Source organism: Podarcis pityusensis (genome assembly GCF_964106645.2).
Source record: "Podarcis pityusensis genome assembly, chromosome: 8".
Lineage (NCBI taxonomy): Eukaryota > Metazoa > Chordata > Lepidosauria > Squamata > Lacertidae > Podarcis > Podarcis pityusensis.
This window is the reverse complement of record NC_138033.1, coordinates 66,729,006-66,733,993: the sequence shown is the minus strand read 5'-3', so window position 1 is coordinate 66,733,993 and position 4,988 is coordinate 66,729,006.

The following is a 4,988-nucleotide window of genomic DNA, read 5'->3' as shown; positions in this document are numbered from 1 at the left end:
TCTTAATCCGAGGTACTATTTCTGGGTTAGTGGAGTCTGTAACCTGAAGTGTCTGTAACCCGAGGTACCACTGTAGTGTATGTTGGAAGCAGTTCAGAGTGGCTGGGGCAACCCAGTCAGGTGGGCAGGGTATAAATAATAATAAAAATTTTTTGCGGAATAGGACGTCCCTCTTTTCATTGGAGAAATGTTGGAGGGTATGCCTGAGTACAACAGTACACTCCTCTAATACGGTTCCCAGCAACTAATATTCCTCAATGTGCTGGCTTTCGCAGTGGTGGTAGATCATAGCCATTGTGGCTGGTTGCCACTGGTAGCCTAACCAGGGCAAGGAGAAGATCATAGAATCATAGAATTGTAGAGTTGGAAGGGACTCAGAACCATCTACACCAGAAAGCTGTTGCAGATTTACTTTCTACAGAAGGAAGTTCCTCTAACATATTTCACAGGGTGTGTGTGTTCAGATTTAGACAGTGTGGCTTTCTTTTGTTCTGATTGGCTAGCCTTTGGGAGTCTGAGCCCATTCCAGGCTGTTTGAGACCATTTGCTTGATTCTCTGATGAAAGAGAAATTGGCAACCCCATAGCCTCTTCCTTAGAAGCTGCTAGGTTCTCAAAGTTTCACACCCCAAATGAGTAGGTAGAGAACTGGTGGCTGTCAGCTTTGGGGCAGGGCTTTGTGGGGTAGGGGGTAGAGTCTGCTGTTGTCTGGCAGATGCAAGCAGTAGCAAATCAGGGTGCAGAATGCAACACGCCAAGATGGAGTCTTACAGGCAGAATGTGGAGCCAATAGTGAAAGCTTCAACGAAGAATGTGATTTCATAGTATTTCAGGTACATAGCAGCTTGGTATTCAGCTAGTATTCTGAGGGCCGCATGCTAGTGTTGGGTGGGGCCAGAGCCAAAAGTGGGAGGAGCAACACATGCAAATTTTTACCTATGTCCAAAAGGCTGGTTTCTACACAGGCCCACGCACCCCTTTCTATCCTCCATTCAAGATACACGATCAAAGTTCAAGGATGAGGTCCAGCCTGGTGAAAACGGTGGTGCCTCCAACTCCCAGCCCACTAAGTTAGTCCAGTAGGATGCCATGGTTGGTGGCATCAAACCTGCTGAGACATCAAATTGAAGCAACCTGTGCTCCATCTCCCGATAAAGATAATCTGTTTCTTGGACCAGCGCCTGAACCTAGATGGAAAATGGTCTTGTACTGATTCTCGGGAGTCTGTAGTTGCAGTTGGACTTAGTCTTATGGCGAACTTTAGCTGAAACGTCCAATCTGATGTGGATTAGCCCAAGGAATAGCTGCCTTTTGACTTCAACCTGAAAGGCTGTGAAATGGGTATAATCATTTCAGGTCCCCTCCTCCCAGTTCATGTGGGGGTTATATTCCAGGGCCCTGTGTGCATAAGCGAAAATACGACTAAACGTTAGGAAGAATTTTCCAATGGCAAGAGCTATTTGAGACCGTGGAACAGACTCCCTCGGAAGGTGGTGGGCTCTCCTTCATTGGAGGTTTTTAAAGCATTGCAGGGGGCTGAACTAGATGATCCCTTAGGGTCCCTTCCAGCTCTGCGATACTATGATTCTATGACATTTCCATCCCGCTGGTGCTTTTTGATGCAGATGGCCCCGCATCTTATTAAATGCTCGATGTTGATCTTGGGTTGTACGCTTGGAGCTGCTAGCATGTGGGATGCATTATGACATTTAGAAGGAATTCGCAGTCATCGTTTCACTTGAAGCATAAAGGCTATAAAACTTAATGGCCACACGACAAGGAGCCTATATGAAACACTTCGAGATTTACGGGCACCTTAAGGAGGGCGGCCGCAGCGTTGCCATCTGAAGTTCAAGACAAACATGGAGGAACAATGCTTCCTGGCACTTTCCCTTCCTCTGAACTTGCAGAAGAGATATTCAAGCTGCTGCACTGGCTGCAGAGCAAAAACACAAACAACCAGCTTGTATTTTCTTTGAAAATTCTTTTCTTTTTTTAACATCCCAGCAATGAAAGAATTGTGCAATTTATTTTATTTTATTTTTATTATTATTTTAAAAAGAAAAACCCTGCAGAAAAACCCTGTGGGATGACTTCATTTCTCTCTGCAAGCTCAGCATATATATATATATATATATATATATATATATATATATATGTGTGTGTGTGTGTGTGTGTGTGTGTGTGTGTGTGTGTGTGTGTGTATATATATATATATATGTATATGTATGTATATATATGTATATGTAAACACACACACAACTGCAAAGGCCTCTGTGGTTAAAGAAAAAGCAAACAGACCGTGACTCTTTGCCGGAAGTTCAAAGGAAAAAGAGAGCGAGCGCCAGAGGAAACATTTGCATAGCCAAATGTTTCTGGATGGGCATATTGATGCAGTCCTTTGGGATTATAAGCATCAATTGCCTATTTACCAGGGTCTGGTTTTCGATCACTTTCCCTGATCACTAGGTAGTATCCAATGCGAGTCCTACTCAGAGTAGTGAACATGACAGACTTAAGTCCATTGGATTCACGGGCCCTGGTTTGGACGTGATCCCAAATTTCAGGGTTCGTAGTTAGGGAAGTCATCTGACTTTTAGAAGACATCTGAAGGCCAGTCAGTATAAGGCAGCTTCCTAGACATTTCCATGCCTTTGCAGGAAGGTTTGTAGCTCAGTTGCAGAGCATCTGCCTTGTTCAATCCCTGGCATTTCCAGGAAGCTGAGATGAACCTTTTTCTCTGAAAACCATGAGCTAGATGGACCAATTGTCTGACTTGGTTGAAGGTAGCATCCTATGTTTTTATTTGATGGAGAAAATAATAACCAAATAGAGCTTCACTGTCAATGGGTCTAACTTAGCCATGTTAATGCAACGTGTCTACTCTGAGTAAAAAGAGAACACCACCAATGGTTTGGGCATGTTAGTCCTGCTCAGGGTAGGCCTATTGGAATTAATGAACATGAATGACTTGGTTCCATCTGTTTCAATGGTTCTACTCTGAGTAAAACTGAGTTGGAAGCAACCCAATGTGATCTGCTCCCAGGCTTTAGTTACTTAAATTTTTCCGTGTGATTAAGCAGCTCTGGTTTTTGCTTCTATGGTCCCAATCTTGCTACTTCATCTCGCCTCTTTCCCTGATCAGTTGACGTTCCCTTGGCTCAGATTCCCCCCCGCCCCCCAATTTTGTGGTTGACATCTGGCTACAAGATGGTGGCATTAAGCAAGCGCTGGGTTGATACAGAGTTCTTTTAAAAAAAGAAAAGAAAGAAAATGTCTTAATTTAATATAGCTCTGTGGGTAGCGATGAAGAAACATGGAGAGCAGGGAGGGGGAGGAGGTGGTGGAGGTGAAGGAAACAGAATGCAATGAAAGAGAAGAATGGAAATTTTCCCACTGTGAAGCACACCAGAAATAGCCTAGGGAACTCTTCCTGTGCCCACCTCCCAGTGAAGAGTTTTGACTTCTGCAGGTATTAATAGAGAAGCAGACTAAGCAGTGGAGATCAGACAAGGCAAAGCTAACCCTGTTAAGTTTATGCATAGGGGTGGGGGACCATTTTGAACCAGAGAGCTGCTTTCCCTTCTGAGAAATCTTTCTGAGGGTCACATGTGGAGCAACAAACGTTAAGCTTTACCTTTGTGCAGTAGGCTAGCTTCTACTCGCTCGCACGCACCCCTCTGTATCCTCCATCCAGACTAGCAAGAGGCAGGATCAGAGTCAAGGATGAGCATGCAAAAGCAGGCTGCAATGGACTCAGCGGACGAGACCAACAGTGGGTCCAATGGTCAAGAAGGTGGTTTCTCTAAGTGCCCTGGAGGGAAGTGAGGGGCAGGTGGGACTTGTCAACCCGGGAAGGTAGCCCATCTAGGAGAAGGAAAACTCTGACCCTAAACCTAAATCTTCAGGAGAGGCTAAGGAATAAACCCTACAGAAATCCAGAGTGGAGTCCCTAAGATGGTTGGATGTCGCCTTGTAAGCCTCCTTCTGGCAACTCCTGCAGCCAAGCTGGTGCCAAGTGTATTGCTCTGCTTTCTTTTGGACCACATCAGTGAGGCCAAGAGGGGACAGGTCTTGTCTTCTGGGAAGTCCAGGACCTCCAAACACACTGCCCAGTGGATGACACTTTGGTGCTGCTAAGGCAGCAGTTTGACTTCTCCGGAGGTGCATTCCAGTGTCTCCAGAGCCAGACAGATACCAACAACAATCCAGCCAGGTGAAAACACTCAAGAAGGGTGCAAAGCAAGTCCAGTGAGGGCATGTGTCTCATGGAGTTCCAAGGGTCACGTACAGAGTCCTGGGGGTTGCACTTGGTCCCTAGGCCTACTCTGGTGTATGGCAGGAACCAGGAGCCCTAGGCCCAGGGCCTTTAGGACTCTCCCTGGGCCATTCCCCTTACCAGTGCACCTTTGCATCCTCCTTGAGTATTTTCTCCTCACTGGAATGTGTTCTTCAACTCATATAAAGCTCCTTGTTTGACTAGCTGGAAGTCAGAAACTGGGTGTGTACAGAGGCAGAATTTGCACATATGTCACCACCCATCTTTCTATCTGGTCCCACCCACCACTGACACTTGACTCCTCCCAGGAAGGATGCCCAGAAGGGAATGCAGTCCTTAGATAGAAAGAGCCACCAGGACCCTTCAAGAAGGAGACTCGACTCCATTCACGAGGTTGCAAGACTTTACATCTCTTGAACAATTGATGCATCTCAAGCCTAGTGAAGACAGACTCAGAATGCTTACCAACTAAAGAGGGGCAGGCAAGGGGGAAAAACACAGAATGGATTGGAGTAACCCACAAGAGGGCATGACCGAGTGGTTGATACCCTGAACAATTGGTTGCCGATCTTGCTTGCTGATACACTGTCAAAAACAAAATGGCTTCTCTCACTGGACTCCTCATCCCATTCACACATTATATCTGGAGCTATTTTTTTTATTTTTATGGGCAGCCATAGAACATGCCAAGTCCACACAAAGACCACGAC